At 42.5% G+C, this 12,472-nt stretch overlaps 1 protein-coding gene across 7 annotated transcripts in view; it reads right to left on the minus strand.

The window, feature by feature from the left end:
- Positions 1–1,860: 1,860 nt before the first annotated feature.
- INPP5A (inositol polyphosphate-5-phosphatase A) overlaps positions 1,861–12,472 on the minus strand; it is a 215,471-nt gene continuing 204,859 nt past the window's right edge. For all 7 annotated transcript variants that reach the window (XM_085888374.1, XM_085888406.1, XM_085888389.1 and 4 more), the window contains one exon: positions 1,861–5,605. The gene's annotated coding sequence lies outside the window, so the exon portion shown is untranslated. The remainder of the gene's footprint in view (positions 5,606–12,472) is intronic.

The raw sequence follows: 12,472 nt of genomic DNA on the forward strand, positions 1-12,472 counted from the left end.
CAAGTGCTTTTCTAGTTACCAACTGGAACTGTCTAAACACATGAAGTACCACCCAATTAGGGTGGGAAACAAGAATATTCTCTTAACTTACCATTTGCTGCATGTACACCTGTTCATATTAACCACTGGAATCTAAAAGACCATCTGCGTACCAGCCAGGAAGGGAATTAGTGTACATGTACTCGTTGCAGCCAATGCGAAGGAGACCACATGTACCTGTAAGAACTGATGAAATAATAACTGATAAAATTTTTTTCCTATATTGCATCTATGCACATGGTTTGGGCATTTTCAGTCGATCCGAGTCTTTTCCTGGAAAATCAGAGGTACTCACAGTCTACAAGTCCTTTGTTTGAAACTCAAAAGACTACTGCTCTCTGCTATGGGCTGTCAGTGGTCGCATGATACTTTGGATAATTGGATGGTTTCTTGTTCTTCAGGATGGCATTGTAGTTAGCATACTCTGCTATGTCCACATGCCATGTCATGTTTAACAAGAATGGCACTCTTCGACGTCACCAAATATGCCTCCATCCACATCACCACATCATTATGATACTTGTACCAAGTTTGATTGAAATCCCTTCAGCCGTTCTCATATATCACATTTTTACCTGACTTGACCTTTTACCTCTTGACCCCATAATCTCATCAGTTTATGTATACATCATTGTACATACTTGTACGAAGTTTGACTTGGATCCCTTCATCCGTTTTTAAGTTATCGGTATCGAAAACCGATCACGCACTCTGACCTTTGACCTCTTTTTATGCCGCCATGTAATTATTTCATCTTTGGATCATACTGTATACTTATACCAAGTTTGGTCAAAATCCCATCACTGGTTCACAAGTTAGTGCAGTAACATAATTTTTACCTAATGGGACCTTTGACCTCTTCACACCATCATCAAATCAGTTCATCTTTGCATCGTAATATATACTTCCACCATGTTTGGTTAAAATCCCATCACTAGTTCACAAGTTAGTGCAGTAAGAGTATTTCTTTTTTTTTTTTTACTGAACATGACCTTTGACCCTTGACCTATTGACACCAAAATCTAATCGGTTCATCTTTACATCATTATACTTGCATAAAGTTTGGTCAAAATCCAATTACTGGTTCACAAGTTAGCACAGTAAAATATATATATATATATATATATATATATATATATATATATATATATATATATATATATATTTTAACCTAACTCGACCTTTGACCTCTTAACCTGAAAATAGAATCATTTCATCTTTGCATCATTAAACATACTTGTATCAAGTTTGGTCAAAATCCAATTGCTGGATCACAAGTTAGTGCAGCAACATACTTTTCACCGAGCATGACCTCTGACCTTTGACCTCTTGACCCCATAATTTTAGTTTATCTTCAAATCATTCGACATACTTGTACCGAGTTTGACTGTGATCCCTTCAGCCGTTCTTAAGTTATTGTGGTAACGAAAACCCATCACGGACTCTGACCTTTGACCTCTTCATGCCAAAATCTACTCAGTTCATCTTTGCACCATTATACATACTTGTACTGAGTTTGACTTTGATCCCTTGAACCATTCTCAAGTTATCGCAATAACGAAAACCTATTCGGAACGGACGGACGGACAACCTGAAAACATAATGCCTCTGTCAACTTCGTTGGCATAGGCATAAAAAAATATTTTCATCATAACAGGATGCTACTGCTCCTATGGATTTGAGATAATACCGAACTGCTTTTTCTCAGTGATGCTACGTTCATTTTTGACAACAATGTTGATTTTTACAGTTGGTCTTAAAAAATGGCTCACTTTTACAAATGGTACCCACATCTTGGAGAACGTATAATATGCAAGGAAGTATAGTATACACTTTAATATACAAACATGGTTTTCTGTATACTGTCCTTCAGATAGGTACTTTAACACCTTGGCTTCTGGTGCCAAATGCATTTTATGGAGTTGTTCAACCTGGTAGCACTTCTACAGCACTGCTTTGCTTCAGTTACAAGGCCCTGGTTCATGATCAGGCTGAGGGGTTATGAATGCACAAGGAACTTGGACACAAGATGAAGACATTTGGCCCATCAATCCTGCATTACATCTATTCCACATTGATTCAGTGAAACAGTTTATAAACATAAATTCAATGAGTGAGGAGGTGTGGGGGTGGAGGAGTTGGGATGAGAACAGCCAAGCAAGGTCAGACATCAATCACCAGGGTGTTTTGTACACATATAATATAATACGACAAAAAATATTATCATCTCATATTCACTGAAAAAGGTAAAGTCATAATTTTTGGCACACATTACAGTGAGTCTATTTAGCTGCCCAGATACAGCGCCTTCAGAAAGTTTTCACACCCCTCGACTTATCACATTGTGTTGTGTTACAGCCTGAATTTAAAATGGATTGAATTAAAAAAATTTGTCACCGATCTCCACAAAATACCCCATAACGACAACGTGAAAACATGTTTTTAGAAATTTTTACAAATTAATCAAAAATGAAAAGCTCAAATGTCTCGTGTGAATAAGTATTCAACCCCCTTTGCTATGACACTTCAACGTGAGCTCAGGTGCATCCAATTTCCTTTGATCATCCTTGAGATGTCCCGACAACTTGATTGGAGTGCACCTGTGGCCAAATCAATTGATTGGACACGATTTAGAAAGCAACACACCTTTCTATACAAGGTCCCACAGTTGACAGTGCATGTCAGAGCAGAAACTCCACCATTAAGTCCAAGGAATTGATCGCAGAACTCGAAGATATAATTGTGAGGAGGCATAGATCTGGGGAAGGGTATAAAACAATTTCTAAAGTATTGAAAGTCCCCAAGAGCAGAGTGTGCTCCATCATTAGAAAATGGAGAGAATATGGAACTACTCCGACTCTTCCTTGAGCTGGCCATCTGACCAAACTGAGCAACTGAGAAAGAACGACCTTGGTGAGGGAGGTGACCAAGAACCCAATGACTACTCTGACAGAACTACAGAGTTCCTTGGCTGAGATGGGAGAACCTGCCGGAAGGACAACGATCACTGCAGAACTTCACAAATGTAGGCTTTATGGGAGGGTGGCCAGATGGAAGCCTCTCCTGAGAAAAAGGTACACGACAGCACACCTGGAGTTTGCAAAAAGGCACGTGAAAGACTCAGAGCATGAGGCAAAATATTCTGTGGTCTGATGAGACGAAAATTGAACTCTTTGGCCTGAATGCAAAGCGCTACGTCTGACGGAAACCAAGCAACACTCATCACCTATTTAACACCATCCCTACCGTGAAGCATGGTGGTGGCAGCATCATGCTATAGGGATGCTTTTCAGCGTCATGGACTGGGAGGTATTGACTCAGGGGGTTGAATACTTATTGATGCAAGACATTTCAGCTCTCCAATTTTGATAAATTTGTAAAAACTTCTAAAAGCACGTTTTCACTTTGTTATTATGGGGTACCTTGTGTAGATCGGTGACAAAAAATTTAAATTTAATCAATCTTAAATCCAGGCTGCAACACAACAAAATATGACAAGTCAAGGGGTGTGAAAACTTTCTGAAGGCACTGTGAAGATGTAAATGACTATGTCTTGGATTATTTGTTAGAATTTGTGTTCATTTGGATATCCTTCTGGACAGAGTGCTCACCATTGTTGTTTGGCATTCCTCAATTGTACCATCCATGTGGCTTTCCAACACAGTGCATGTGATCCTGGCTGCTTTTCATGAGTCACCAGTGAGATTCGAAGAGAATCATACCAAGAAGGTAAATGACTATGGGGTTGTAAGCAAATTCACTCTTATTTGCACCTTGTCAGCATCCTCATTTGATCACCGTTTTGCTTCAACTCACATACAAGGGACACACAAGAGACAAAACCTCACGTTTGTGTATGGATGCATCCATCATTTAGTGGCTATAATGCAAAGGTCTTTCCTCCATGAATGCAAAGTGTAACGCTAAAAAACCATATGAAGAAATAATATCCACCAGCAAAATCGATGTATAAATAAGATACGAAACATAAAATTTCAAATGTACAGTACTTTCCATCATTACCCCATGAACTCACCCTTGTACATCCAGAATCGCTTCCACATACACTGATTCTTTCCCATTCTTTTCCTCTCAAGGCCAATGTTACTAGTTTCTGTGTTTTGTGTATGCTCCACTCTTTCCCTCAATACCCTTTGGTAGTCTGTAAACAAACCTACTGCCATATGTTGTTCAGCTCCTCCATGATCCTGAATCCTTGCACAGAAGAAGAAACCCACCGAACAATGAAATAAAGCTCATTTGGCCATGTTTGTAAATACGAAATAAGCATCTAAAAATAATCATCCTGCAGGAAAGGCAGCGTCATTGACAACAGAATCAGATCAGTGCCTGCCCAAGTATGAAGTGGGTGAATGGTATCACAAAGTGAGATGGTAAGACCTTTCACTAGTGTTTGGACGATGGACAAAAATGGAAACAGTGGTATGAGTAGATGAGACTGGAGGCCACTGCAGGGCATTGATAAATCCAGGACAAATACAGGGAGATAAATACCAAGATGTGTGTTATCTCAATACACAAAATATACCTTTATCATTACAACCCAACACCTAAGCGCCCCCTCCCCACCCCTCTCGACACATTAATGAGTGATAATAATAATAATAATATCAGAAATGACAGGGTACAAGACACGTCACATGGTCTATTACATAAATAACATTAAAATTGATTTCATTAATTCGTAGTATAAAATGCATGGAGGTGCCAAAACTTTATGAGTTAACTTTATGTATGTTGTAGTTGTGTAAAATCTATTAGAGTTGTGACTATTAGCCCTGTGAATCACTTGCTGAACACATTTTTGCAGTATTATAGCTACGCATCAGAAAGTGCGATGAGATTAGAAAAAGAACATTTGGGAGACTTGACAATCAAAACAAGAAAATAAAAAAAATAAAAAGAACCTGAAAGCAATAAAACAACTTCCCAAGGCTAAACAAACAAACAAAAAAGCTGGAGCAGACTTTGGAATATGGCACCTCCAAAACTAGTGTTTCATTGAAATATACCAACACAGCTATACTCGTCACAAACCACCCAACATGGCACTATATTTAAGCACGACTAACAATATAAATTTTAAAAGGAACCTGCAAGATAACTATACTCACTTGTCATTTGACACACTAGTGGCCAGCATACAGTGACCGTCACCTAGAGCAATAAATGAAGGCTTGTTCTGCACATGGGAAGTTGGATAACTGATCCTTCTTAATATGATGTGCTCGGAGAAGTTCAGTGAGTTCCATGACTCGTGCTGAAATGATTATTTCAGAGAAATATTTTCTGAGTGGCAGAAGCTTGGAAATGTGTGCAGGCTGCTTATTCCAAAACGCTTAGTGCATGACAGTGTCATCACATCATGAGCACCATCACCGGATACAATGAGAAGAGCAACAATCTTTACACAAGTGAACAATTGTCTTTAAATCTGGCAATGCATGGAGAGAAGTTGGAAAACAGTCAGACGTTCTTGTGATGCAGCTTCCAAAATCCAACGTCGAGCCATCGGCAACGACTTGGCCACCAGCGAGTCGACCTCCTACAAAAAAAAACAACACAGTGCAGTTCAGAAGTGATGGAGAAAAAGTAAAAAGTCAGTGAATTTAAAAGATTAATAAATAAGTTTGAATGAAACAGGAGTGAAATGTCAATGCATGAAAACAGAATCAAGATAAAAACATGTATTTCTTTCAATTAACTTCTCACATAATTTGAATACTTTAAATGAGGCACCACGACATTCATATCACATGGTACAAACTTCCGTACAAATCATCTATTTTTACTTTTGTTAAAATGTGAAAGACAAGGAATTGGGTGTAGAGAGATCCTTCAAGATGGAATAACGTCAAGAGCGACACAAAATTAAATCCAAATCCATTTGGACCAAACTCTGCACAGAGCATTGGTGCTGCCGAAGCAGTCTCCTGGGCTATTGGGCACGATCCTGGAAGGGTTGCCACTCCAACACAGGAAACTCAAATGGCACAATCGTCCCAGCAATCTGGTACTCATTTCACCAACCTCAGAAGGATGACAGGCTGAGTCAACCACACCTGATATTAATTAAATGACCGAGCAGGATTTGAACTCAGGACCCCCAGGATCCCAAGCCCACCACCACCACCACCAGCCAATACCAGGATTTACAAAATTAAGGAAGCACTGATTATGTTCGCACATATGAAGGTACTTCTTTTACACATACGAATATATATGCACAAATAAAAGGCTGTGTGTGTGTGTGTGTGTGTGTGTGTGTGTGTGTGTGTGTGTGTGTGTGTGTGTGTGTGTGTGTGTGTGTGTGTGTGTGTGTGTGTGTGTCAGTGTGTCCCCTCCATAACTCTAAAACTATGAAACCAAGCAGCCTGGAATTTTGCATGCAAACGAAGAAAACTCCAAGGAAGTACAAGAGTGAAAATTGGGTGTTTAGGTTAATTAAAACACCCCTTTTGAAGATAATTAACAGCCTTATTTAATTACATCCTTCATCAGGTGATAATCGGCCACTTCGCTCTCTGGTTCTTAAGGCGTTTCCTGGGTAACCTTGCTGGGGTCTGAAGCCGCCATGTTTTTTGGCTAGGGCTTGCAACAGGCCGCAGCGATTTCTTAACGATAATTTTCCTGTTTTCACTTTCCTCACTCATATCATCGAATGCCTGTTCATCACAGCTATGAATCGCTGGGTACATTGCAATGCTTATAAACATCCGGAGACATCAGCGTTTGTGGCTTGACATTTCGGACGTCTCCGGGAGGTGTATGTTTAATGTGTTGCTAATCGCGTGCCAAACTGGCCGTTTCTTAACAACCGTTTCATTGGAGTGCTTCCTTGAGTGCCCAAGTCCCCACCACATTTCCGCAGGGCGCTCAAGGTCTGCCAACAACCCCCTTCTGGTAAAACTACCAAAATCACGAATCGATGCTCACCTTCACTCTTTCATTCCTCTTTTTTCCCGCCTTTGGAATAAACTCCTTCACTCTATTCCCATGCTTCTCAACCAGTGGGCCGCGGAGCCCTCACAGGTGGGCCGCGAGGTCGGCAAAAAAGAAAAGAAAAGAAGTACAGTATATAAAAAAGGGTCTGATCTTACAGTGTAAGACTTACACGACACAGCTGGAATTCAGCTAGGTCTGTTGTACTTCCGTCTTTCCGAAACCGTCTAGCAAACGCGCGCGAGAGAGAGATAGATTGAGTCATTTTGTGCTTACGTACGTCATGTTTATGCAGTGGTGGTTTACGCGCGTTCGATCTACATGTAACTGTGATGTGAACGTACTGTCACAAATTTGGAATTCGATTGCACACAACATACAGGTTCCTTTCGTCAGCTATGTCGATAAGTGCTTGTTCACTAGATAGCTCACCTTTCATTGTTTAAATGTTTAGAAATCGTTTAGATGAGCTGCGGATTGATTTAATAGTTAGAGAGCGATCCCAACACAATGGAGACTTCACTCCCCCTCTGCTGCGAAGAGGAAGAAGAGCCCTCCCGTCCTGAATCACGGGACGTAAACACCTCCCTCCCACCCGTGGTTGAGCGGGGGATGGAGCACGAGGGCATGAGTCACGCCGGGCGCGGGGGAGGGGGTGGAGAAGGATAAGAGGAGATCCTTTCTTTGTTCTGGTTGAGTGGTTGTTCAGCAGGCCGTCGGGTCCTGCTTGGTTTGGGTTAGGGAGAAGGCTTTTTGGAGGCTTTTGAGTAAGCTTTTTGCTTCGGCTGGGAGAGTGTTGTTCAGCAGGCTTTCGGGTCCTGCTTGGTTCGAGTGGGTTGGTGGCTGAGAGAGCTTCGGCTTCTGCTGGGCTCGGTAGACTTTTTGGAGAGCTGCTTTGTTTGGGAGAGAGTTGAGCTGGTTGCTTGGCTCGAGCTGCGAGTGGTGGCTTCTTCTTCGTGGCTCGTGGAGCTCTTTGTTCTCCGTTTGGTTCCCGGCTTGGTGCGACTCATCGGCCTCTTCTTGGAGGTGGTTCCTCGGGGAAGCGGCGCATCGACAGGAGGGATCGGCACCTCGTCACCAGCACGTGTTCGGAAGCGCGAGAGGATTCGCTGGAGCTCGGGAAGGATCGCGGCTCACGGCGATTGGATCCAGCTCGCTCTCGCTGGAACCCGAGTCCGAACAACTTGAAGACCACACGAGGTGGAGAGGTTCGAGATAGGTTCTGGGTTTCAGCTCACCTGTCCTCCGAGCTGGAGCTCGTTATTAAAGGCCTCAGCCACCATTTCTTGAGTGTGTGTGTGCGAACGTGTGTCTGTGGGCCCGTCTAATAAGTAGGAAATTGTTAAGTGCTTTGTGTGCTGTAAATCTTTACATTGCATTTCGTATAGTCGGTATAGTTCTGCTCTTACGTGCTTCCCGAGTTCCCCATTATTATTAACTTGATGAATGCAACCGGCGCTGCCCGGGTTCTTTTTGAATGAATTTAATCTTCTATACATATGTCTGATGCAAGCACAGTATCAGTTCCCTATTGGGCCATGGCAGTCATAGGCTAAGGGGGTTGGTGAGGGGGAAACACACCCCCTTCCCCCCCCCCCGGTCGAGGGGCCTTGCCAGATAGCCAATAACCTTCCCGGGGCCCATCCTGACATTTTTTTGTTTCAGTGGTTAGCTCCTACCTTTCCCCTTTCAGATTAGCGTGTGCAGACAAACAAACAAACAGACAAACAAAAACTTAAAATCATATGTTAGATATGTTGTATATGGCATTGGCGCCATGTCAATCGGCTGAACTTGAAAAATTAACATTACGAAATCAGGTGATGACATCATAATTCGGAAACCGGAAGTCGGAAGTACAATTATTTTACATCGGGACACTCCCGGGTACATGTTCTGTCAGCATGTGAAGTTTGGTGAGGATCAGTCCAGTACTTTTCACGTGCAGAGGTCACAGCCAAACACACTTTCAACTATATATATATATATATATATATATATATACCCCAATTGTTAAATGTTTTCAGCTCGTCGCGTCGATTCTTTCATTGACTGAGCATTTTGTGTGTTGGTAGTTGGAAGCCGTTGGTTTGCCATAAAAGGGGGACATTTGGACCGATGGTTCTCGGCGATTAAGCCGCTCGAAATCACGCACGGGAAAGGCTCGCCTCAGCGGTTTGTTCCGTAAGAGTTCCGTCGAGGGTGGAATACCCCGGTAGTTGGATCACGTGGGTATTTAGGTACATTGAAGATTGGCAATCGACCCTACCCCACGTGGTCTGCCCATTGGCGTATTTCGGTTCTTGTACAAGGACCCGTCGACTCGGACTTATCCGGGCGGCGATCTATATTCCGGGCGATCGGTCGGGCCGACTCGACTTGCGGCTCCGTCAGAGCGGTCGACTGGCGGTCGACGCCCGACTACCGTGACAGTACTATATCCGTGTGTTAGTGTGTATTGTGCACGTGCACATATATGCGATGTGCATGTATGCATGTACGTGCCTTGTACTTAGTTCATGCGTTCACGAACTTGAAATTTTTGTAAACTTTTCAACTTTCGCAGATAATTTCTTGAATCGAAAATGGATCGATTTTTGAAACGAAAGTGTGATGGAGAAGACAAATCTGCTACAGAAAAATGTCGAAAGGTTGTGGTGAGGAAATATGACCCCGATTACATTAAATATGGATTCACGATGGCAGGCAGTGATGTTGAGCCAAAAGCACAGTGTGTTGAATGAGCTGAAATCCTGTCAAACGAGGCGCTTAAACCGTCAAAGCTTCAGAGACACTGAAACACAAGACACCCGAATAGTGCAGGTAAGCCAAAGGAATATTTTGACAGGAAAAGGGCTGGACTTCAGGCACAGCAGAAAGTGATTACAACATTTACAACTCAGTCAAAATCAGCATTGAAAGCCAGCTACATGGTTGCTGCTCGTGTTGCTCGTAGCAAGAAAGCTTTCACAATTGCGGAGGAGCTTATTTTACCCAGTCCTGTTGATATGTGTCGAGAAATTCTTGGAGAGGCAGCTGCAACCAAACTTCAGTCCGTATCACTCTCTAATGATACTGTGATGAGAACAATTGTTGAAATGAGTGATGACATTGAATTGCCAACAGGTGGAAAAAATAAAGGCCAGTCCGTATTTTTCCATTCAGTTGGATGAATCTACTGACATTAGCAATAATGCTTTATTGCTAGTTTTCGTGAGGTACTGCGGGGACAGTGATGTTCATGAGGATCTACTGTTTTGCAAAGACCTTCCCACAAAAACAGCTGCAGATGATGTAATGCTCTGCCTTGACAAATACTTCACTGACAAGAGTATTGATTGGAAGAACTGCGTCGGTGTGTGCACAGATGGTGCTGCATCAATGACAGGAGTCCATCGTGGTGTTGTAAAACAGATCCAACAGAGGGCGCCAGATGGCAAGAAGACCAACTGCTTCTTACATAGAGAAAAATCTGGCAACAAAGCAGATGTCACCAGAACTGAATGAAGTCATTAATGTCGCTGTTAAAACTGTGAACTTCATCAAGAAGAGTGCACTCAACTCAAGGTGTTTTGCTGCACTGTGTGAAAGACTTGATTCTGATCACTTGCAGCTTCTGTACCACATTGAGGTGAGGTGGCTTTCAAGAGGACGTATGCTTAATCGCCTCTTGGAACTGAGACATGAAGTCCACATGTTCCTTGAAGAGAAACACTCACCACTTGCTGATCATTACAGTAATGATAACTTTTGTGCCAAATTGGCTTACCTGTCAGATGTGTTTGACCAGTTATAAATCAGCTCAACATATCAATGCAAGGTAGGAACAGTTCGGTGTTCTTGCTTGCTGACAAAATTGAAGGCTTCAAGAAAAAGCTTGTTCTTTGGAACAGAAAAGTGAAGGATGGACGACTTGAGATGTTTCCACTTCTGAGTGAAACTTTGGAATCCACTCTTCATACAGACATATCTGGGCTCATAATCCAGCATTTGACCGAGTTATCACAAAAGTTTGCAGACTACTTTCCAGAGGACCCAAGGCAAGGAAACCTTTGGATTTTGAACCCTTTCTCAGTGGATCCTGCTTCAGAAGATGTGGCCTTGTCCGTTATACTTGAAAATGAACTGATGGAACTTTCTGCAGACAGTAGTCTGAAGCTTCAGCACGCACAAGTAGATCTTCCTTCATTCTGGATATTGGCCAGCAGTGAATACACTTCTTTGTCAAAGCGTGCCATCAGATTTCTTTCACCATTCACCACAACCCATCTCTGTGAATCGGGCTTCTCAACTGTGACTGTGAAAAAATCAAAAGCACGAAATAGTCTAAAAACAGACACTCTGAATGCCACTTTGCGTGTAAGCCTGTCCCCCATCAAACCACGACTTGACCATCTTATTTCCAAGAAGCAAGCTCGTGTCTCGTTAAAGGTAAGCATAATGATTTGTTTTGGCATTAAGTTTTATTGCCATTTTTCTCGTTACGATTCTGCATGATGGGCCTCGAAAATTTCCTCAGAGCCAGAGTGGGCCTCCAGTTGAAAAAAGTTGAGAAGCACTGCTCTATTCAATCCCATTCTTCCCTCCAGGCCTTCAAAAAAGGCGGTTCACCACCACCTCTTATCATCCCCCATCCAAATCCTCGATCTTTTCTACCCCCGATAATCCACCCAAGCCCACCTCCTTCAAATTCCCTGCTTTCCTTCCTGAAAGTCCCTGTAATGTTCATCTTGTATTCCCCATGTTCCCCGTCCCATCCCTCTCCCTTCCACAGATCTCCTAATGTCTCTGTCCCCACTGTTTTGTCCTTCCCACTCCCGCCCCTCTTGTCTCATGCCCCCCCCCCTTGCTGTGCGTTGTGTGTTAGCTCTCATACGAGCCTCGACAAGGTCAACAACAACAACAAAATATATCCACTTGGCGAGCGCTCTCCAAGCTGCTTGGTTGTTCGTTCAGGTAAAAGTACCTGTGCTCTCAAGGGAATATCAATTAGACAGATGAACGTTTCCGCCTGTGTTGGGCCGTGCGGTTGGTGTCTTGTGGGGTTGGTGTCTCGGGAGGTGTCTCATCCGCTGAAAATGTGCAATTTTATTTTTACAGGACATCGCTTTGTTTAACCTTTTGTGCAATCTCCTAATATAATCCACTCCTCACTTCGACATCGATACATATATAAATACAATAAGGTCCATCCGACCACGTGTTTGCCATAACCGAGCTGTGAAGGCACAAAGCATAGATCAACATTTTGTGTCCTGGGCCTTGATATATTTTTCAATTGAATTTTGTTAATGTCCCACTTGAATTCCTCTTTCAAACAACTCTGTTGAAAGGTATATCTTTGTGTTTCTCGTTTTTATGTATTTTATGTGTGTGTACAAATTATATAAATTGTATTACCATAATGGAACTTGGTGTGTGTGTGTGTGTGTGTGTGTGTGTGTGTGTGTGTGTGTGTGTGTGTGTGTGT

This window comes from Eptatretus burgeri, chromosome 1 (genome assembly GCF_056783735.1).
Source record: "Eptatretus burgeri isolate ZD-2024b chromosome 1, Ebu_testis_v1, whole genome shotgun sequence".
In the NCBI taxonomy this organism is placed as follows: domain Eukaryota; kingdom Metazoa; phylum Chordata; class Myxini; order Myxiniformes; family Myxinidae; genus Eptatretus; species Eptatretus burgeri.